The sequence below is a fragment of the Talpa europaea genome (assembly GCF_964194135.1).
Source record: "Talpa europaea genome assembly, contig: HAP1_SCAFFOLD_42, whole genome shotgun sequence".
NCBI lineage: Eukaryota > Metazoa > Chordata > Mammalia > Eulipotyphla > Talpidae > Talpa > Talpa europaea.
The window spans coordinates 92,471-116,254 of NW_028168046.1; the positions used below are offsets into that span (position 1 = coordinate 92,471).

Consider the following 23,784-nt stretch of genomic DNA (forward strand, 5'->3'; position numbering starts at 1 on the left):
GTGTAGGTGAGGCTGGGCCCTTCCTGGTGTGGAAAAGCAGAAGAGCAAGCATCAGTGTAGGGGTGCGGGGGCAGGCAGGTCTGTGGGGCGAGTTTTACTGACCAGCTTGGGTAGAACTCAGAGAAGCCGACTTGCCCAGGTCAGCCGACACTGAGGTCCCCTGGCTGAAAAAGGAGAGGTGACACTATGAACAACAGGCCCAGGTCCACGGGCCTGCAGGCGGGCTTCGGTGCTTCACCTGGGGCACAGGGGCTGCCGTGGCCCTGTGCTGGCGGGAACAGCAACAGCAGGCACGGAGGGCAAGGCGCTCTGTGGCCTGCCTGGTTGCAAGGTGGCTGCGGGCCGAGGGTGTGGCTTGGACCCTCAGGCTCTCCAAAGCCATCAGACAACCTGAGCCTTCCTGAAGGCAACTCAGTTGCCACAATAAGGAGGAGGGGTCAGACCTCCACTGCCCTGTGGTGGATCCGGTTCCAAAGCTCCCAAGGCTGCTGCCCTGCCCCAGCAGCACACTCACATAGGGGGATGGGGGCTGCACCCCCAGCATGAATTTCGAAGGCTCCCTGACGGCCTGCTCCCTGACAGCGGCACAAGCGGCCTATCAGCTCAACACCCTGCGTGACCATCTGCACTGCGGGTCCTCGAGCCTAGAGACTTCCACAGCCAGAGAACATCCACCTAGGTGGAAGGCCCGGGTAAGACAAGTCTCAGTGGCTGTCTTCAGTCGGAGGTACTTTGGGAACCTGGGGTTGGCTTGCCTGTATGAACTTAAGTGTGTGTGTGACCAATATAGGAATCAAATTCTCTCTGAGAGCCAACTTCTGACTGAAGCTTATCTATCACCCTCGCGGCAGATGCCTTCTCTCAAACCTCGGTCCCTTGGAGCTTAGGCCAGATATGTGCCCTAAGCGTCTCATCTTTTACTGCAGCGCTGCGTGGCCTCCATACCAATTGGACAATGGCTCCCACGGGCCGAGCATGGCGCTTTTGACTTCTCGATCCTTACAGACCTAAAGAGTTCTGTCACCGCAATGGAAAATGGTCAGAGATCCCTTAGGGCCAGGCTGTCTTTCTCTTGTGCTCCCGTGCCCCCCTCCAGCCCCTCCCTCCTGAAAACCTGCCACACTCTCCAAGTCTTGAGACTCCTCTCACTCTCCCCCTCTCTGGACCCTCTTCAATGTTCTCTGATCCTCTAGTTCTCAGTCTTCACCTCCTCCAGCTCCCCAATCCGGCCTCCCCTCTTTTTTTCACCTCCTAGCCACCACACCCGTTCTGGGTGGTCCTCTTCTGGGTCCCCTCAGGGAAGTGGCGGGGACTGAAGAGGAATTAGGGTCCATGGTCCTTCCTCTCTGTCTGGTCTCTCCCAGACTGAAAAGCTTCTTGGCTCTTTCACTAACAATCCCACCACCTACACCAAAGAGTTTCCTTGTCTTACCCAAGCCTGTGACCTTACTTGTCATGATTACATGTGATCTTCTCATCCACCCTGACCTATGAAAAAAGGGAGCAGGTTTTTAGGTCTGCCCAAGACCATGCAGATCAGGTCCCTGTGACTGACACAACCATGGCCCCAGGCTCTGCAGCAGTTCCCAGCCCAGAGCTGGGGTGGGGCTACCAGACTGACACAGGCAGGGCCCCCGGGGCAGGGCTCACCAAGACCATTTTATTACCTGTCTCCTAGCTGGTCTCCAAGCGGCTGTGCACAAAAGTGTAAATTTTGCTAAGCTCAGGGAGATCACCCAGTCGGCCTCAGAAAACCCTGCTGCCTTCCTTAGCCGCCTGACGGAGGCGTTCCAGCGCCATACCAGGCTTGACCCTGACTCAAATGGAGGCTCAACAGTTCTGGCTACCCATTTTATATCTCAGTCAGCTCCTGACATTAATAGAAGCTTAAGAAGTTTGAGAGGACTCCCCTGATGGCGCAGATGGCAAAGCGCCGCGCTGTGAGTCTCTCCGAGGCCTCTGCAGTGCCGGTTCCATGCCGGCCGGCCAGCAAGGGTCCCACATGGCACAGCTGACCAATCCTGCCTCGCCCGCTACTCCCCGCAGCAGTGTATTTCGTCAGTCTGCCTGTTCTGTTCCGCACTCTGTCTCTAGTGAATCCTCTCACCCTCCCACGTATCTGGCCTGGACCCCGGTTCTAGTGTAAATGAATAAATAAATCTTTTTTTTTTTTTTTTTTTTAAAGAAGGCTGAGGACTGTCCTCAAACCCCTATCCAGGATCTGCTGAATATGGCCTTGACAGTATTTAAAAACCGGAAGGAACAGTACAGGGCAGAGAGGGAACCCCGTAGTCTTCAGATGGCTGGGCTTCAAGCTCAGGCCCTGGTAGGGTCTTGAGACCGCCAGGCCATGTTCCTCCAACCACCGCAGTGCCTGCCGCCCGACAGAGGACGACAACGGGCCCCATGGCCCCCAACCGACCACCGCTGGGAGCCTGCTTCAAATGTGGTCGAGAAGGCCACTGGTCCAGACAATGCCCCAACACCTGCCAGGACCGTGCCCCATCTGCAACGTCCAGGGTCACTGGAAAAGTGACTGTCCCTCCATGCCTGGCTGCGGTGGACCAGTCCTTCCAGCCCCTGCAACTCTTGCCACCGGCGGTCTTTGGTTTGGCAGCTGAGGACTGAAGAGGCCCGGACTCATCGACCCCGATAAACTTCAAGGAGCCCAGGGTAACAGTCAAGGTAGCAGGTAAGTCCAACTCCTTTCTGGGCTCTCCTTTAATATGTTGCTGGCCTCCTCCTCTGCAGACCTTCTCTGCCACAATCTCAGCAACACACTGCACAACTCCTCACCTTCCTGGGCTCAAAAGGATACGGTGTCTCCCCGTCCAAAGCCCAACTTTCAGTTCCCACAGCCGTCTATCTGGGTCTTCCACTAACTCCTTCCTCCAAACAGCTGACGGTGGACCACAAACAGGCCATCCGGGACCTTCCCTCCCCTGAATCGGCAGAACAAATCCTTTCCTTCCTAGGTTTGGTCAGATTCTTCCGTCACTGGATCCCTAATTTTGCTTTCCCAGCCAAGCCACTGTACGACACAGCAAAAGCCTCCCTCGAAGGACTTCTCCAATCCCCCGGGGAGGTCTGCAGGGCCTTCCTTTTACTCACACATATCCTCCTTAGGGCACCTGCCCTTGGCCTTCCTGACCCAGAAAAGCCTTTCCTCCTGTGCACAGACGCACGTCGGGGTATGGCGGCAGGCGGCCTTTCCCAACCTCTGGGCCCAGCCCTGTGTCCTGTCGCTTATCTCTCCAAGCAGATGGATCCCACCGTCAGGGGCTGGCAACCTTGCCTTAGAGCCCTGGTGGCGGCAGCTCTACTCACCCGGGAAACCCTCAAACTTACTCTGGGAAGACCTGTCCAAGCACATTCCTTGCACCGCCTTCAGGCCCTCCTGTTTCCCGGCCCACTCTCCACTCTCACTCCTGCCCGCTCACAGGACTTCCACGTGCTCTTTCTCGAAAACCCTCTGGCGAGTCTCACTCAGTCAACTTCTCTCAACCCAGCCCCTCTTCTGTCTCTGGCCCCCCTTCTGCCGCTCATTCATGCCCTGAAATCCTGGGCGAAATGCAAACCTCCAGACTGGGTTCGGCCGACTCCCCTTGGTCAGATGCCTACTGGACTCTACCTGTAGGCGGCAGCTCTTGTGAAGGTGTGCGAGGTCAGCGGAGGGCTGCCCAGGCCATGGTTACCCTCGATCACGTCATCGAGGCAGGAAAGCCGCCCGGAGGAACCACTGCCACGGACCAGCGCAGCGGTAGACTTGCAGGACTGTCTCAGGATTGAGAAACTGTGAGGATGCTCAAGGAATCGGCGCATAAATGACAGACAGACACACAAATGACAGACAGACACACTTCAAGAGTGAAGATCTGAATGTAATTTGCTCAAAATCATCATACACTTTTATACCTTTTCCAACAATAGATGATTTCATACAATTTAATTCTTTCTCAGCATAAAATACTTTGTAAGGCATAAGACATCTACTTTGTTATTCATGTTCATGTGATCGCTGTTCCATGACATGGCACAGTAAACGATCTCCAGGTACTGAATCTACACAATCATTTTTGCTTATACAGAACAGCACTCTTTAAGCTAGTTTTTCTTGATTTGTTTCCCAAGACCTCCATTATCAGAAAGCATTGATATTTACCTACTGGCACCTTTTACTTTTAGTGATCACGAGCAATATATTCTCTACATAAGCATTTTGATTTTTATGGTGTTGTCTCATGTGAGAAGTATTATGATTATTATAAAACTACCATTGCCACACACTATTTTCTTTATCATGCATTTCCTGAAACTGATTGTACACATATAAAGAAAAAGCAAAGTAAGTGAAAAGTTGTATGATTATGGACAGGTTGCTAAGTTGTTGCTATTTCTGAAACAATGTCTATCTGGTTAATGGTTAAACTGCTTTGTAGGTAATTCCATCAGGCTTGTTTGCAGGTGACGCCCTTAGCAGCCTTGTTTCCATCAAAGGAGGGGTTAATTACTGGGGGCTTGTTGCCTAAATTAGGCTTATAGGCATGTGTGCCTTGTTTGATCTGAACACCAAAGTTTATCATGATGAAGCCCCTCGGGGACTGCGCCTGTCTTAGGTCGTCAGGAGTCACAGACATGAGGCTGGCCAGTGCCTTCTTTAGTCTGCCCCCGATCTTACCCGTCATTGACTGTCCAGTCCAGCGCACAGGGGAAGGGGGTCTTACTGTAAGGGCAGGAACTGGACACAGAGCAGGTTTTCTGATCCCATGCAGACTGGGTAAAGCAGTCAGAGTCCTTAGTGGGTTTTTGCAGGTTTTTTATTTGGGGTTCACCAGGCATATGGCAGGCAGGGGTGCTGGCTGGGGGGCTGGGAGGCTGGCAGGCCTCCCAGCCCCCAGCAAGTCTTCACTCTATCTGGGCTCTCTGGCGTTCTTTCTGCTGCTTTTCCGCTTCGGCTTCTACTGCTGCTACTGCTGCTGCTGCTGGCTGGGGCTGCTGGCGTCCCCCCTTGACGCCGCCCTTAAAAAGCACAGTCTTAACTCAGCTGAATCCCATCTACCTATGCCCACACCCTATTCCAGGTGCCCGCCATCAGGCATGCATTCAGGAAAAGGATCCATCATCTATCCTGATGGCGGAAGGGCAGAAAAGCCTGACATTTTCTTTACCCTACAGTCCACCCCCTCAGGGTTTTCTGCCATACAGTCTATACATATATATACAATTTTCTAAGCAAACAAACAATGCAGCCATGGCCCACAAAAGCAAATACATCAAATATAACAAAATACAATATAACAAAATACAACAGAACACAAATAAGTCCAGGCAGGGCACCAACCTAGCGCAAAAGACAATTATTGGTACCAGCAGATGAGCCACCAAATCTGCTGCCGAAGGCACTGCTCATACGAGGGAGGGGAATCACTCACGGCATCTACTATATCACACCAGGAGCCGTCAGGCTTCCTGGCCTTCTCTGGCTGTAGTCTCGGCTACAAGGCACACACAGCATCCACCCCCAGGATGCACTAGCTCTGGGATTGGCAATTTTATTCTCTTGGGGGTAATCACCAACCCTCAGGGTTTCTGTCTGCAGTCGCTCCAACACTCGGCCTTCATAGCCACCAATGCGACTCGCAGACCCCTGCACTCAGGCCAACCCACTGCACAAGCACATGGGTCGGGATCCAAACTCTGCATTCGGCTTGGGCTCCACCCCAAGCCACGTTCCCCACCCGTCCCCCAAGGACAGGTTCCTCAGCTCCTCACCCTCACTCAAGAATGAGCAGGGCATCACCCACAGGTGATTTTACGAGACTCACAGGGCTTCAGCATAGTCAGGCTGCTTAACAGCCGCTTAGGGCTTCTCAACTTAGCATCAGTACCAGCTTTTGCTGCCTTAGTTGGCTTTTCTCCTCCACCTGGCTGCTGGGCATGCACAGGCTGCTTTTGGCCATCAAGGCCCACTGGCCACCCCCAGATTCTCAAAAAAAAAAAAAAAAAAAAAAAAAAAAAAAAAAAACATAACCTGCCAAGGTCCTCCGCCTTCTGGCAGGATTGTCAGTCCAAGTTTATCAGTCCATGTCCATTGGCCTCTCCCTGCGTCAGCAGCGGCCTGCTGCCTCAGGGGTCATTGCCTGGTCCTTTCCGGTGTCGTTGGCTGGTCCTTTCCGGTATTGTTGCCTGGTCCTCTCGGGCATCTCCTCCATGCGAGGTCTCGTCCCACAGCTCCCGGACCGTATCCATCTTCTGTGCCGCCATGGCGCCTCCAGCGTCGTCACAGGCAAACACACAGTCTGTTCTCCTTAGTCCCTCCAGGTCTTCGGAGGGCTCCAATACCCGTCTGCATGGATCTTGCCGACTTACGCCAATTGTAAGGGCAGGAACTGGACACAGAGCAGGTTTTCTGATCCCATGCAGACCGGGTAAAGGAGTCAGAGTCCTTAGTGGGTTTTTGCAGGTTTTTTATTTGGGGTTCACCAGGCATATGGCAGGCAGGGGTGCTGGCTGGGGGGCTGGGAGGCCTGCCAGCAAGTCTTCACTCTATCTGGGCTCTCTGGCGTTCTTTCTGCTGCTTTTCCGCTTCGGCTTCTACTGCTGCTACTGCTGCTGCTGCTGGCTGGGGCTGCTGGCGTCCCCCCTTGACGCCGCCCTTAAAAAGCACAGTCTTAACTCAGCTGAATCCCATCTACCTATGCCCACACCCTACTCCAGGTGCCCGCCATCAGGCATGCATTCAGGAAAAGGATCCATCATCTATCCTGACGGCGGAAGGGCAGAAAAGCCTGACATTTTCTTTACCCTACACTTACTCACTCTGATGTGTCTGAGTGAAAGCCTCCCTCTTTCCAGTAAGTTCACTGGCGTTCAGCGGCAGAGGCTGCCGCAGTTCCCCCTCTATTTTTAAGTTTAAGCTGCATGGCGTACATGTCACGTTTTACCGTTAACCACCTCCCGAAAGGCAGAACTCAGAGCACTTACCGGGGCCCTCACCCTCAGCCACCATAAGAAAGTCACCATCTATACGGATTCAACATATGCCTTCCTTATGGCTCACAGTCCTGCTGCGATTTGGCAGGAAAGGGGGTTCCTCTCCACCCAGGGGTCCCCCATCATGAACGTTAAACTTGCCCTTAAGCTTCTAGCAGCCTTGCAGCTTCCAACTGAAGTCGCCATGATCCACTATGAAGGACACCACACGGACAATTCTTACGTGACCACAGGGAATAACAAGGCTGATGCAGCACCAAGGGCTCCCACCACTCACTCTGCTGCAGATCCTGGTCCTATTCTCTCTCTATCTGTCCCCTCCATCACTCCGACTTAGGAACCTAATGAACGCCAAATCCTGAGTCTGCTCTTCCACCCCTCCTTGAATGCAAAAGTCTGGCAGCTGTGTTCCCATCGTCAAACCGGTGCTCCTGGATCACCTCAAGGGGGAATTCACCAACCTCCTTCTTCTGCAGCTCACCAGCTGCGTGGACACTTACCCGGACAGGATAGGCAGGTTGATTTTACTCACCTCCCTACTCACAAAAAAGTTAAATATCTGCTCACAACGGTTGATACAATAACAGGTTGGGTCAAGCCCTTCCCCGCAGCTAGAGAAACGGCTCAGGGGGTAACCGAGGCCCTTCTTAACCACATTATCCCATGCGTTGGCCTCCCCACATCTGTCCTATCTGACAATGGTCCAGCTTTTATCTCAAAGATTACTCAGCAGGTCTCCGCAGCTCTGGGTATCACCTGGAAGCTTCACATTCCCCACCACCCACAATTCTCAGGGAAATTGGAGCGCGCCAATGAGCTAATCAAGGGTCACCTGACTAAACTCTCCTGAGAGCTCTGCGACTGCTCCAGGAACACGCAGACCGGTACTTACCCAGTCCTGCCCGAATCTCGACCTCCTCAACTGACCTTCCCCACCACTGCATCCAGGAGACCAAGTTCTGCTCAAACCGCTTCAGCCAAAGCCACTGCAGCCTCCATGGACTGGTCCGCACACAGTCATTCTCACCATGCCTATAGTGGTAACACCTCTGGGAGACCCCTCCTGGTACCATCTCTCTCGGGTCAAACGTGCGCCCGAAGACAAACAGTATGTATGTTGTAACCTGGGTCCTGCTAGGATGCACATTTCTTGTCAAAATCTCCCCTAGCTCAGTGTCCTATGTGTAGAAATTCAAAGTTAGGGAGACCTTTGTCTCAGGATCCACGGAGACTACCCACTTGGTGGGTACTGCAGAGTGCCCACAGGCCGGATGCACAGCACCCATCACTCTCACCCTAACTCTTTCATCAATGAACAACACTATGAACACCATGTTTTCTTTCTTTTACCATCAAACCTTAGATCATTGCAAGAATACCTACAAAGAATATGGGGGGTGCCCTTGCCCGTCATGTGCAGTGCACCTTCCAGACAAAGGCCGAATGTTCTCTCCATCTGTCATAATACGGGTTTCAATACGAATCAAGTTAACTATACTATTTCAGGTCCTTGGGACCTACGCTGGGTACAGGGAGTCCAAGCCACCGGGTACACAGGCTGGCATTCCTACACAGTGGCAACATTTTCCCATCTCAAGGGACTATGTCCCGACACAAAATGCCACAGTCCAAGTCTCCCAGGACATCCTCCATTCAGAGCAAGTCCTACATAATCAGCTAACATCATCAGAAAAGACTGAGACGCCCTCAACCTGGATTCGTAAAATACAAAACGCTATACTATTCCTACATAACTCTTTTGGATCTAATACCTTTCTTGTTTCCTCTGTGCTTCCCTTCAGAGGCCTCTACTGGCGGCAGCTCCAATTCATCTCAATACCACTATGATCAAGATTACAGACGCTGCTTGCCAGACTCTCCAACTCTCAGTCGCCCTATGGGACTCCAATCACAGCTACCCCTGCTATCCATCTGATGCCCTTGTCGGCTTTCATTCCTGCACTTCTAACATTTCGGTTAAAGGTATCTACCCCTCCTTAGAAAAAACCTCTGTGTCTTTAGCATCATCACAAAGACAGCTCCCCTCCCTGGCATAGGCCATGCTCCAAAACCGGCGGGCTCTGGACCTGTAAATGGCTAACAAGGGGGGCACCTGCCTGTTCCTCAGGGAAGAATGTTGTTATTGTATCAATGAATCAGAGATTGTAGAACAAAATGTGGAAGCCTTCATGAAACTACGCAAAGACATGGAAAGGGAAATTGGGGGCTCCAATTCCCCGCTGACATGGTTTCAAAATCCTATAGTGTCATGGCTCCTCCCACTCTTGGGGCCAATACTAATGATGACTTTACTTTTTTTTTTCTTTTTGCTCCTTGCCTCCTGAAATTCAGACAGGCTCACATTCAGGAAATGTCTCCTACCACCTTTAACCAACTCCTTCTCCACCAACGTTATCGCATCCCTGCAGAAGACCCTCATAACCAGGCCTGAGCCACCCCCTTGGCTCTCTGCCAGACCAGAGAGCAGTGACGAGGGAGCAGCACCTAGAGAAGGGGTTCTCATAAACGGGCTGGCCCAGGACAAAGAGGAGCGGCGAATGTGCGTGGCGGGGCAAGGGTTGGAAGGTAGTTCCCTCACAATCCCTGGGAACCATCCTTATGTCACATCAAGAGCTGGGTGCTTGATTTGTTGCCCCAGCCCCCCAGGACTAACCCCCTTTCAGGTTTCTCTTGTGGCTGCAGATTACCAACTTGAAGGGGACCCAAGACCATGGGACCCGACCCTGGGAGAGGGTTCAGGCTCGCTTGCTCTGTACTGTACCCCACCTTTAAACACTGAGCGCCTACAAAGCCTACGCTTCCCTAGTAAACTTGAAACGTTGGCAACTGCTCTGGGAGACACTGGGAAGAATTGTTTAGTTTGGTTTTCTGCGGGTTTCTACTCCACGGAGACTTTCCAATTTTTGTCTGACTTCTCCATCTCACATTCTAATTCCTTATGACCCTGGGGCCAGAGTGCCCCCCAATCAGTGCTCTTTGGAGTGATCTGTTTACCCTCTGTGGATCAGATCCCAGCAAACTGACCTTCCCAGTTGGGAATCTTCCCCCAGTCGTCTCAACATGGGTTGCTCAGCTCACCACAGGATAAACAGGCGACTGAAGCATCAATTCTGCTTGAGTCTCCTGAGAAAAAAAAGCCTTCTGTGTTAGTGCACGTATGCAGACATATGTGAGATTGTAACAGATTGCTCTGAAATGGGCCTGGCTGTGCCCCTGGCTGTCCCCTCACTGCCTCCTGCCATCAGCATCCATTGGTGCAGGAGCTTGAGCAGCGCTGCCTGCTGGCAGCTACTGAGTCATGGCATCCCAGAAGTTCGAGTCTGAAGACTGAGTGAAAATTCCTAAACATTTTTTCTTTAAACCAAGTTATCAGTCCATTTCTTCTGTCATTGGGAGGATGGGACGGGGGGATACTCACAGCACCTGGTGGAGATGTTGGTGGCATGACGTCAGATGGCAAATCTAACTTGTAAAGTGGGGTGTGAGTACAGGGGCTTGCCGTTCTCGTGAGCCTCAACTCTCTTTTTCCTCTCCGCAGTTGACAGACTACCAAAGGAAAAACACCTTGGGGTCTCCTGCAGGAGTTAAGGAAAAAAAGAAGAAACATGGCAGTAGGCCAGAGACAACCACTTCCAGTGGTTGTAAGTCATCTGAAGATGTAAGTCTTGCTCAGCCAGGCTGGGAGAGGGGTGCTCCAGGGGCAGCTGAGTGAGAGGTGAAGAGCATGAAAGAAGTGGGTAAGAACCCTGGGTCTGAGTGCGGCCTCTCCGTAGCTCTGCTGGGGATCTGATTTGGGGCAACACTGTTTAAGCTCTTTGTCCACCTGTGAGTCAGGGTGCTACAGCTCTACTTAAATCTAGGCAGCATCCGTGAGAGGATTGTGCATTCATCCCTTCATGCGGGGCCTGGTGCGCAGTGAGCCTTCAGTACAGGGCGTCGCTATGGACTTCTTGCTCTGGCAATTTCCCTCATCCCCAGCCTCAAGGGGAAGCCAGTCAGTGAGGACACCCTCTCCCTTTAGGGTGGCACAGATGAACCCTGGGTGCTCGGGATTAGGTGACCTCTGAGGTGGGAGTCCGTCTTTGCCACCTGCTTGCTGGGTGATCCCAGGGAAAGTCACGTCCCTCCCGGGCCTCAGTTTCCTCACCTGGAAGATGAAGTTGTTGGGCCAGATCAGTGTCCTCCAGACTGATTTGGTAGCTTTGATCATCTCTTGGTTCATGTTGCTTTCTGCCTCAGGTGAGGTGGTGAGTGGCCGTTTAGAAAGATGGCGCAGGCCGTGGTATGATCCCTCGACCATATCTCCAGCATCCATCGTCCAGAGCTGCTCTCTCTTTACTTCTCTGACCTTTTTGTCTTCTCTAAGCCACTTTTCTCTTCCTCCCCGCATACTCTTGTTTTTCTCTTTTCACCTCCTGTAGATTCAGGACATTCTGCAGGTGCTGGTGTCCGACCTTAACCGCTCCAATGGGGTAGCGCTCCCCCCATTTGACAGGAGGAAGGTGAGGCTGTGCTGAGACCCCCTCTCTGGCTTGCCCTCTCCCAGCATGCATGCCCGAGGATTGTCTGCTTGGGGTACTTGGCCTCTGGCTGATTTTATGTTGCCATCATTAACCCTCGGTATGTCCACGTCTGCTATTTCACCTGCTTGGTTGATCGTTCTTTTCCTTCCTGCACATCTTTATCATCTTGGAGAAGATACAATACACCGTGAAGGGTGAGAGGTCATTTGGGAAGAGCTTCCAGAGCAGGGGTGTGAGATTTGGGCCTTCCAAGCCTCCAGGGTGAATGCTCAGGGGCCCGTCCTACTGGGAGAGCCTCAATAAACCCCTGCCCCAAACACAGGGCTTGCCCTCTGGGCATGTCCTGCAAAGACCAACAGTCCACACTGCAGTTGATTTTCCAAAGTGATGAATTCATTTTAGCTTAGGAGTAGGAAATGCAAGATTAGGAGAAAAGGGGCTTTTGTTACAGGTGCAAGGACTAAGGTGAGTTTTGTAGCAGAACTGCAAGTGCGTGAGGTTCACCAGAGATAAGTGACTGGGACATCCTCCCCCACTGTCTTTTAAAAATCAACTGGACACTTACCCATCTCCCATGGGCCCTTGGCAGCAGACACTTTGCTAGGCGGCAAGGTGGGATGTGGCAACTGAGGGAGCAGTTGGCTCTGAAGGGTCTGGAGGCTGGAGGGGGTGGCCTTTGAGACTGATGTGTAGAGGTGGGCAGTGTTCATCCCCGTGGAGAACGGGTGACGTGGGAGTCCCGGGCAGAGGGTGGGTGCAGGAGATGATCGGATTTGGAGCCCAGAGAGCGCTTGGCAAGAAGGTAAGGTGCCTGGGGTGCCCTGGGCTGGGGGATGACCTCGTCCTGATGTGGAAGGGGACACTGAGCTTTGGGTCTCCAGCTGTATTGGGTGGCGTCTCATTGTTACTTCTGTCTGTCCTGGCCCATCAGAGTATGGACCGGCTCCCTCCAAACAGAGCAACACACCAAGAGCGAGCTGGCCATGAAACTCGGCCAGCTATGGGAGAAGCTGGCAGAGCTGAAGGAGCTGGTAAGGCCTGCGCTAGCTGGGAAGGGCTCGGAGGCCTCCGGGAGGGAGGTCCTTAGGCCAGGACAGAGGTAGCTCCAACTCAGGGCTGGGGGGCACTGATGACCCTGCAGTCCTGCAAGGTCTGTGACCACCTGTGCCCTAGGTTCTGACATGGAGTGGTGGGTTCCTCAGGACTGCAGGTCACCTCCCTGCTGAAGGCATGAGCCAGTAGGGGAGAGACGGAGGAGACGTGGAGACATCCTGGTTCCAGACTTGGCCCGGGTCATGCTTCACTGAACAGGGCTGAGCCTCAGCATCCTTCACTTCAGAGAGCACTAGAAAGCAGTTCTGCTGCGGTGAAGGAAGGGGCCTAGGCAGGTGGCAAAGTCCCACAGTGCCTGCCTCAGGAAGAGGGGCCCGCGCCTGTCCCCCGCATCTATGGGCATAGATCTGTGAGATGACTTGGCGGCAGGAGCCAGCAGCAGCGGTGGTCTCCACTCTGTTGCTCCACCACAAGTCTGTTGTAGCAGTTGCTCCTCAGAATTGCCCTTTTCTGCATGCTTCCTGGGTTATGGGCAGGACCAATGAGGTGCAAGTTCTGAGCTGATTGGTGCTAAGTGGTCCAGTCAGCCAAGGATGAAGATTGTCCAGGGCCTCCCTGGTGGCCTAGATGTTAAGTCTCGGCACCCATCATCACTACTGCCTGAGTTTGATCCCTGGCTGGGATCTGACCCACAGGGCACAGCAGACCTCTCCTGCCTTGCCAGCTGCTCCCCTCAGCAGTGTGTTTCAGTCAGTCTGCCTGTTCTGCTCACTCTACACCTTTGGCCAATACCCCAGTTCTTCTGCACAAAAAAGGAAAAATAGTCCAACCAGACTTGATGTTGGGACACCCTGAAGAGTGATATAAGCCAGGGTTAGAGGGAGCTGAGGGGCTCTGTTCCAACCTCCAAAGAAAGAAGGGGAAGACTCTGTTCCTGGCCTCTGAATAAAGGAGAACCAGAAGCTGAAAGAAGAAAAGCAGCACCCAGGAGCCAACCTCTGCAGGAGGAAGAGAGGATGAAGACCTCTGTCAGAGACTGGGCCTCCAGTCCGCAGTCTGACATCACCGGAAAGGAGCAAAGGCTCCGGGCCTCATGTCTGAAAGAGCTGTTTGTTGTTGGTGTTGTCCAGCAACTCATAAAGAGCTTTTAACACTTGGTGTCTCTGACACCGGCTGGGATCCCAACTGAAAAGGGTAGTCACGGGGCATGAGGATGGGATGCCAGGATAGGCCGCAGTGGCACCCACCTGCCCGGGCTCTAAGACAAGAGAGCCACCAAAAGCCCCAAAGCCAAAACCAAGGGCTGGAGCATTACAGTACCCATATGATAGGGGCCTACAGGCTGGAGCCGATGGAAGGATAGTGCCTGGTAGGGGACTCATCACTGTGGTTCTCAACCGTGTGCACAATTGCAAGAGACTTCAGTCTGGGAACAACCACCTTGGGGGCCTCCCCTGGTGGCGCAGCGGTTGAGTGCTGGGCTGTGAAGCTGCTGCCTCTGCTGCCTGCAGCCTCTGCAGCGCCGGTTCCCCGGCTCTATCCCTGGCCGCTGGTGAGGGTCCCACATGGCGGGACAGACCTCTCCTGCCACCCACTGTTCCCCTCAGCAATGTACTTGGGTCCTTCTGCCTGTTCTGCTTCCTGCCCTGGCTCTGGTGAATTCTCTCACTTTCCCGCGCTTCTGACTTTACCTAACGCTTATATGAATAAAAAAAAGAAAAAAGTTCTATTTGCAGAACTTCTAACCTCCTGCAACCCCCTGTGCAGAGTAAGCAGGTGCTCTCAGAGACTCCAGCTCCCTTTAGGGTGGCAGGTACCAGCATACCAGCAGAGGACCTTACACTACTTCAAAGGAAACTGGCACCCCCTGATCACTACAGCACAATTTACAGTAGCCGAGCTGTGGAAGGGGTTGTACATAGATAATAGAATACGACTCATCAAGAAACATAAACTCATGCCATCTGGGGCAACATGGACGGAGCTAATGGAAATAAGCCCAAAGGAGAAAGACAAAAACGTCACTTAGATATGGATATAGAGAAATTAAACAAAGGACTAGATTAAACTATCCCTTGAGTCTCCCAGGTGGTGCCTGACTACTGGCTGGGGCTGCAGACCAGCCTAGACTTCTTGGCCTGGCAGCACTGGATGGTGGACTGACCCTCTCTAGTTTGACATCAAACTCATTTGATGACAAAGTCTGACTCCTGCTGACTGAGTGCCCCATTGTCTTGTTTCACCTACACCACCACTGGGTCCCCAGCCTCTGCTGTTTACTGGGTCTGAGATGGATCTTGTACTTGATGCTGCATGTAATTTTTTATTTCTTTGTTTTTAGATGCATTTTTAATTTATTTATGCATACGAGAACTGGGGTACAGGCCAGAGGTGCAGAGGGTGAGAGGATTCACCAGACACAGAGTAGGGAGCAGAATAGGCCAATCCACTGAAATCACCTGCTGAGGGGAGTGGTGGGTGAGACAGGAGAGGTCTGCTGCCCCATGTGGGTTGCTCCCTGGTCAGGAATCAAACTCAGGTCTAAGAAGTGATAGCACTCAGACTTAAACCTTATGCCCCCACGGAGGCCCTGGTTTTTTTTTTTTTTAACATCTTTTGATATTATTTAAAATAATAGAAGCACTCCTACTGCTCTACTTTCATAATAAACACGCTCCAGCCCTTGGCTCAAGTCAGGTTTACACGTGTCTTTGTCACCTTTGCTCAGTGTCCATCTCTCATGACAGTGCAAGCTCCATGTCTCCAGAGTCCTCTCTCTGCTGCCATTGTGTCTGCAGGGGAGGCAGCTTGGGGAGGCAGGAGCCAGCCAGGGAGAGGGATGCTGGGAAGTGAAGAGGAGGCAAAGGCAGAGAACACTAGGGAGATGCTCCCTGGTTCACTGAGAAAAGCATTTCTCAAAGTGTGGTTGTGGAATCCTTGAAGTCACCCAGAGCCTGTCACAGGAGCCACGAGGTCAAAACTATTTTCTAAACGTCACTTAGACACCATTGGCTTTTTCACTACTTCGCCATCTGCTGAGGTAAAACTTACTAAAAATGGAGCTTAAATTACTAACTGCAGTTATTCTTCACAACTACTTACCTCAGAAACACAATTCAAAGGCAGTGTCATTTCAAAGTGTCTTGGTTGAAGCATTAAAAATTATCTTCATTATTCTGTCATCCTCAAATCCACATTTTACAGCACCTGATGCGATGACACGCAAGTGCACACACAACACTCCTGTTGCGTCCCCAACTACCATGTGCCAAGAAAAATATTTGCATGAGATGAATTAGACAGTTTTTCTTTTTTTGTAGGTAATTCCATCTGCACATGAAGGAATGAATGACAAAATCTGTGGCTATTTGATTCGGTTAATTAGACAGACATTGTCCTTAAAATGAGTGTGTGCTCCTTTGAGAAAATCAACTGACAATTGCTAACTGAGAGTAACTTCTCCTTGACCAAATATAAGTGCTCAGAAAAAACCAGAATCATGGAAAATTGTGTCCTATCACTAACTTGACAATTTCCAGTACTACTTTTACTTTTTGGATTTGTGGTGAAAAATAAAATGAATTTTTTAAAATAATTTGATTCCAGTGTAATGAACATTGAAGAGCTTTATAATTTGTGGAACAATATATTACTTTACAAAAATCACACATTAAAACTAACTGCAGTTAGTTTTATGCAAGAGAGAACTAAGGAAATGTAACAGAATAAGAAATATTTAATGATATTGTTTCAGGTTTCACTTTGCAAATAACCTGGGAGAAAATACCAGCTGTATAGATTTAATTTAGTATCAAAGTGAAATATTCACAATAATGTGAAAACACTACTCCAACATATTTGTGTGAGGCTGTAGACATTTTTTCATAGACTTCAACCAGAACCACAGCTAAATGCAGAAGGAAACTTGAAAATCCTACTGTCTTCTAATGAGACAGACAAGAAAAAACAATGAGACAGACAAGAAAGACAACTGCAAACATAAACCACGTGAAAGATCCACTCTTCCCATTGCCCTGATTAAAAGAAGTTATTTAACAGGCATTGGTTATTGATTATCTATTAAGACATTGGATTATTACTATAATTCTAAATGAAACAACTACATGATCAAACTCGCTTTATTCCCAGTGTGGTAAGTATGGGGAGCGATACCTCCTAAACAAGATTATGCTTGGCGTCCTCCCTAATTTGTCAGACTGGACACGGATCCGGAAGGAAAATACTGAGAATCACAGACCCAGTGCTTGGGTCACGGAGACAGGGTGGGGAAGCTTTGGGTGAGGACAGGAGGGGCCAGAGCAAAGCCCCAGGGCCCCAGTCTGGTTCTCATAATTCCAGGCCCCAGGGCTGTGTCTAGGGCAGGAAGGTTACTGTTGGGGATACCCCACTGCCCCCTTAGCCTCCCTTCTGTCTCCACCACCTGTGCTGGGCCCTGGACACTTGTGACTCCTCCCCAGTTCTCAGTCCCCAGTGCCTGGAGGTTCCCAGAGAACCAGTCAGCATCACTGCCTGCCCAGTTAAGTCTCCACCCACCAGCCTAGGGTCAGAAGCTCCCCAGACCCCAGCAGTGCTGGTCTTGGGGCCCCCAACCCTCCTCCTGCTGCTTCTCTCCAGGGCTCTGGCCCAGACAGACACCTGGGCTGGTGAGTGCAGGGTGGAGGGAAAAGGCTTCTGCAGAGGAAGCTGCTGCCTTAGGGCCCTCTGTCACCCCCGTGGCCCCCTCAGTCCTGGTCCCTTTCTGTCCCCCCACCCTGCCTCCTCCTTTTGTCCCCTGAGTCTTGCCCCCTCTGGACCCGCTGCCCATGTTCAGTCTCTGGAGCTCCCTCCCTCCTGGACACTTTCTCCCCTGCCCCATCTCCCCGGGACTCAGGACCTGCCCTGGGAGGAGGGTCCGCCCGGCTTTCACCCCTCCCCGCTCCCAGGCTCCCCCTCTCTGAGGGTGTTAGAAATGGTGATGTCCCGCCCGGCCTCGGGGAGCCCTGGTGCATCGCGGGGGCTACGTGGACAACACGCAGTTCGGGGTTCGACAGCGACTCCCCGGGCCAGAGCGCGGAGCCGCGGGCCCCTGGGCGGGCGGGCGGGCGGGCGGGGCGGGAGGTCGGGCGAGGAGACGCGGCTCCGCAGACACTCGGCGCGGAGGCTCCAAGCGCTCCTGGAGGCCCCGCGCGGCCGCCGCAGCCAGAGCCGGGCCGGGGAGCAGCGCGGGCCGGGGCGGGTCACCGCTCCCGCCCCACCCCCCGCCCCGAGTCTCGGGGCCCCGTGACCCCCGAGGCCGTGGCCCCTGCCAGGCCCCTTGACCAGGGAAGAGTCCGCGGGACTTTCCCCCTTTAGGTTTTATTTAAGTTTGGGATTATTCAGGGCGGGAGATCGGGTGCGGGCGGAGACCACGGGGTGACTGCAGGGCGGGCTCAGGGTCTCCCACGGTCCAGAGGACTCTGGGCTGCGCCGCGGGGCCCGACGGCGCCTCCCCCGCGGGCACGACCAGCTCCTCACGACGGCGCCGGGGACGCGCCCTGGGCGGGGACCTGCGCGCCTGGACCCGGCGGGCCCGCGGCTCAGCTCCCCGGCGCGAGGGGGAGGGGGAAGGTCGGGCAGAGCAGGACGGGAGCAGCCTGGGGGGCGGGTGCGGGGAGGGGCCCCCAGACTCCTGGGGATGTGGAAGGAGGCGCCGCAGCTCAGAGGTGAGAGGGCTGCGGGGCCTTTGATCTCCCTGAGGCGCGCACCCCGCAGGGCAATGGAATCATGGAGAGAAAGCGCCCCCTTCTGGCCAGAGAAGGAGCTGTCGGCCACGTTTTCCAGCTCTGGGATGGAGACTGGCCTGGAGGCTCCTGCTTTTTCTGAAGGACAGTTAAGGAATCCAGTTTCTCCTGAGAAAGAGGGGAGACCACCCCTGAAATCACCCTTCACTGGATCCTTCTGACCAGCAGCCATCGTAGGAGCAATGAGTTTCTCTCTCGAGATCTTGTTTTTGGTCAGAGAGCATTTTTGGAGATCTTACTCCTGCCTGTCTGTGTCATCACCCTCCACCCAGGTCAGCAACAAAATGCTCAGAGACCTGCATCCCTCCCTGGGCTCTCACCTACTACCCCAGACTCCCAGACCAGGCTGGTTTCTGGGGTTTGTGCCCCTCCCTCCATCTACACTGTTCTCTCCACTGGAGGATGGTCACATGAGGCTGCTTCAGTGTCCATGGAGGAAACAAAAAGCATTAAAATTCCATTTCTTCCTACTCAGGCCCCCCAATCGCCATATGTGACCCATCACCCCATCTCTGAGCATGAGGTCACCCTGAGGTGCTGGGCCTTGGGCTTCTACCCTGATGACATCACCCTGACCTGGCAGCGAGTTGGGGAGGACCTGACCCAGGACACAGAGCTGGTGAACACCAGGCGGGGGGCAGTGGGGACTGGAAACTTCCAGAAGTGGGCAGCTGTGGAGGTGCCTTCTGGAGAGGAGCAGAGATACACATGCCATGTGCAGCATGAGGGGTTGATAGCACCCCTAGTCCTGAGATGGGATAAGGAGGGAAATGTGGGCACAGAGGCTGACTCGGGGCCATCAGAAGCCCTTCTGGAGACCTTCAGAGAGTCAGACCGAGGCCTCAGGTTCAGGGTCTGACCTTCCCTTCCCTTCCAGTGCCACCTCCTCAGTTCTCCATCCTTGCCGTGGTCCTCATTTCCAGCTCGGTTTTCTTTAGAGGTGCTCATTGGACACAAGGTGGCTTCATGTGTGAGGGGGTAGAAGAAGTGCTCAGGTAGGGAAGGGAGTGAGGGGATCTTGTCCACTGGGGGCTTTCATGTCCCAGGGAGAAGTTGCCCTACCTGGTTAATGGGAAGTACCATCCACACACACGGGTGTTGCCCAGAGGGCATTTGGTCCAGTCCCCCTTCATCTCCTTTCCTCATTTTTCCCAGTCCTGACCTGGGTCTTTAGTCCCAGTTCTGGAAACTTCCCTGTTCTGCAGGATTAGAAGATTCCTTTAGGACTTCTGACCTGACTACTCCCTGGTCTCACCTGATGCTTCTTCCCACAGGAGGACAAGGAGGAAGCTACACTCAGGCTGCAAGTAAGTGTGGTCAAGGCTTGGATCCCTGAGCCCTGGGAATGGTGTAGATGGAGCCCATGAGAGAGTCACTCTCATCAGTTTCTCCTGTGGTCTCATCTCTCACCAAGTTTTGTTGTGTTCTCCCCTGGGCAGCCACAGTCCCTGTGCTCTGAAGTGTATCTCCGCCCCTATAGGTGAGACCCTGGAGAATTGCAGTGGGGGTGGGGATTGAGGCAGAGAGGCTGGGACTATGCAATGGGGATGCTTTCAGGAGGACATCTTGGGAATGCAGTGGACCATTGATAATGTTAACACTCGGGTAATGAGGGAGCTGTCAGGGGTGAAGATGCCACCACAACCTAGCAGGGGCCAGTGCAGGAGGAGGGGTCCCGCCCAGTTTCTTACACCTCAAGCCAACCATGAGGTATTTCTAAACCTCCTCCTCTTCTGCAGGTCCAGTGCTTTTTCAGTCCCACTCAGAAGCTTCTTCTCCATGGAATTGTATTTATTGGGGTGTTGTTCTGACACTCTTTACACTGTGTGAGATTTGAATTACTTTATTCTGGGGCTTGATGTTAACTGACTTCCCATCATTTTATATTGTGTACCCTGTCATTCTTGTTACACACACACACACGCACACACACACACACACACACACGCACGCACATTCCCCTCTCCTTGGGAACCAGCCCCTCACTCAGCACTGGGGTTACTCTGACTCTCTGTCTCTGGTCCCCTCAGAGCCGCCCTCTCTGCAGTGTCTCTACTCAGCGGTGTCTGAGCAGCCCCAGGAGTCCCTGCACCTCCTGCCTCTGACCTTGTGGGAAACCAGCCCCTCACCCTGCATGACAGTGAGGAGGCGAAGGCCAAGTCCTGAGGTCAGTGACCAATGGAGGAGACAATTTACCTATTTCTTTTCTTTTCCCCCTCATTGTATTATTCAATTGAGGTTAGCATTGGTTTACACACTGCATGTGTTCAGAGGCAAGGGTCACATCTCTTCAGATGTTTGTTACCAAATCACACCCACCCTAAGGGCACCCATAGTCTTCACTATAGTCCGTTGGGCCCTCTCCCTACTTTGTTTCCTACTCTTACCCCCAGCCATAGCTTCAATTCTGCAGTCATATATATATAGAATATGTTTTGGTTGAGTTTCATCTGTCCCAACTTTGTTTCTTTATATTCCAAATATGAATGAAATCATCTGTATGTAACTTTTTCCTTCAAATTTATTTCACTTAGTATAATCCCATCCACATCTATCCATGTTGTTGCAAATTCAATTATTTCATCTTTTTCACAGCTGAGTAGTATTCCATAGTGTGTATAGCTTGTGTTCTTTATCCCCTCATCTGCCGTTGGGCACTTAGTTTGTCTCCATTGCTTGGTTATGGTAGACAGCGCTGCAGTGACCGTAGGAGGCGCACATTCCTAGGAATTAGTGTTTTTACCTTCTTTGGATAAATACCATGGAATGGGATGCTTGACCATGTGACAGGTCTATTTTGAGGAACCTTCATTTTTTTTTTTTCCATAGGGGCAGGACCAATGTGCTATCCATAGAAAACAGAGGTACCAAGTTACTGCCCTGCCTAAGGAAAGGAGGAGCTGAGCAGGGATGAGAAGCTAAGGAAGAGGAGGAAGACGTGGAGCAAGATGGGGAAAGGAGGCTGGAGGAGGTGCATGGAGCAGAGAGACATGTGAAGAAGAAACCACGCCTTGCTTCTCACTTGGACTTGTGCCACGGAGTTGGGGACATGGAAAGAGTCATGTGAAAGAGACTAAAAACATGGGTGAGAGACTCATGGGGATGCTGACAATGACCGCTGTTATCTTGTTGTGGATTTTGATTTTGTTCTTTTCCTTCCAGACTTGCCTGGCCCCTCCTGCCCCTTTCCCATGGGTCTCTACCAGTAGGTGCCTTAGCCTTGTGGCAGGCGTTCGGGCCCCAGTGGGCCTGCTTTGGGCCCAGCCTGTTTGGCTGGGCATTTACCCTTGAGGGGTGGGTAACTGTGGGTGCTTCACTTGGGAACTATTCTAACTATATTCTTTCTCTTCTTCTCTCTATTGCACACTGATTCTCTGTTTTATAGTAATTGTATTAAAGTTCTTTTCTATTGAAGGTCTTACGCTTTAGTGTATGTTTTGTCTTTATGCAGCTGATGGCAGATCCCATGTAGAGTGTACAGTTTTGAGGGTCCAGGGAACCCCTCATTCTGCCCACTGACAGGACAAGACATCATTCCCACCCACCATGTGCCAGAATTCCTTTTCCTCCACACCTTTCAATGGGTCATTCTCACAGATGTGAGGTGGGAACTCACTGTGGTTTTATTTATTTTTTTAAAGAATTATTTATTTATTTAGTTCTCCACATCGGCTCCAGGACCTTCTCAGGCTCATTCACCAGGCTGAGAGCAGGTCTTGGAACGATGTGGAGAACTAACATTTACAGGTTGGCCCAGTGTGGGTTTTAAGGCCTGTCTAGCGAGACGAGAAGCTGCCGCAAGTGCACGCAGGCAGGGCTGTCATCTTCCTACTGTGGGATTCATTTGTATAGAGACATAAGCAACTGGTCACTGGACTGGCCCAGGTTGGCCCAGAACCCCTAGAGCAAAGCCCTAGTGTCAAAGACCCTCTCATTTCCCTCTCCCAATCCTCGACTCTCCATCCTGCTAGGCCTCACGGGTGTTCCACTCCCTAACGCAGATAACACCCTCTTCTTACTATGGTGGACACCATCACCAGTCGGACAATGGACCTGCCTTTATCTCAAAGATTACTCCACAGGTCTCCTCCCTGGGCCTCACCCGGGAACTACACATTCCCTTCCGACCGCAATCCTCTGGTAAGGGAGAACGGGTAAATGGTCTGACCAGAGACCACCTAACCACTGAGCTGCACAAATCCTGGGTGGAGCTGCTCCCACTGGCTTTAATGCACCTCTGAGCCACACCCTGTGGCCCCTTGTTCCCGAGCCCCCTTGTATGGATGTATGGCAGACCTCCTCTTACTAACCATGAGCTCCCCGTCCAACTTAAACTGTTGGCTGGATATTTTTCATACTTCTCTGCTCAGACAGCTGCTCCAAGAACACACAGACCGTTGTCTGCCACAACCTGTGCCTCGTCCCCTGATGCACCTGTCAACCTGCTGTGCCCTGGAGACCAGGTTCTTCTGAAAGCCATCTCTCCAAAACCACTTCCGCCAAAGTGGACGGGTCCACACACGATCATCCTGACTACACCAACAGCTGTCAAGGTCTTGGGCAACACGTCCTGGCATCAGCTTTGCAGGGTCAAACTGGTCCCTGTGGACAAGCAGTATGTATGCAAGCACATGGGCCCAACTCGGGCACGCATCACTGCGCCCCTGGTTCAGGTTCCACTCAGCCTACAGAGCAGAGGCCCTCTGACTCTCCTCTGTTTCTAATCCCATGACTTCAAGCCACTTCCTGTTCTTGTGTCTATACCTGGAGATTCCAGACCAGCACAGCCTCAGGCAAGGTATTAGCACTCACAGGGCCTCTGATCCTGATCTTATTTTTTCTTTTTTGCCCCATTTCATCCAACGCTTACTGTATTTCATCCAACGCTGGATCCAAGACCCGCCCCGTAGCACCTTTAACCAACTCCTCCACCCATATCCTCGCGTCCCTGCAAAGACCTTCTCATAACCAGGCCTGAGCCCCCACCCCGGTCTTCGCCCCCGTCCAGCAGGAAGTAGCCAAAGAAAGAACCGTCGCCCCTTTTCCAATCAACAAAAGGCTGGTATGAAAGGTCGATGCAGGGGCCAAGAGACTCTTCTCACTCCTCGCCCTCTCCGGACCCCTCTTCTGCGTTCTCTGATCCTCTAGATGTTTAGTCTTCACCTCTTTCAGCTCCCCAGTCCAGCCCCAGCTTCCACCTCCCAGCCAGCACACCTGCTCTCACAATCATCCTCTTTGTCCCCTTAGGGAGGTTGCGGGGACTGAAGGAGCAGGTGGAGTCCACGATCCTTTCCCTCTGTCTGATCTCTCCCAGATGGAAAAGCGTCTCGGCTCTTTCACTAACGACCCCACTACCTACACCAAAGAATTTTGTTATCTTACCCAAGGTTACACCTAAGGTTACACCTATAACC

General features: G+C 52.4%; 1 pseudogene across 1 annotated transcript in view; it reads left to right on the top strand.

Annotated features, from left to right (window-relative positions):
• The window catches only part of LOC311187910 (lathosterol oxidase-like), a 141,629-nt pseudogene that overhangs the window by 65,279 nt on the left and 52,566 nt on the right, over positions 1-23,784 (top strand). The gene's annotated exons all lie outside the window — the stretch shown is intronic.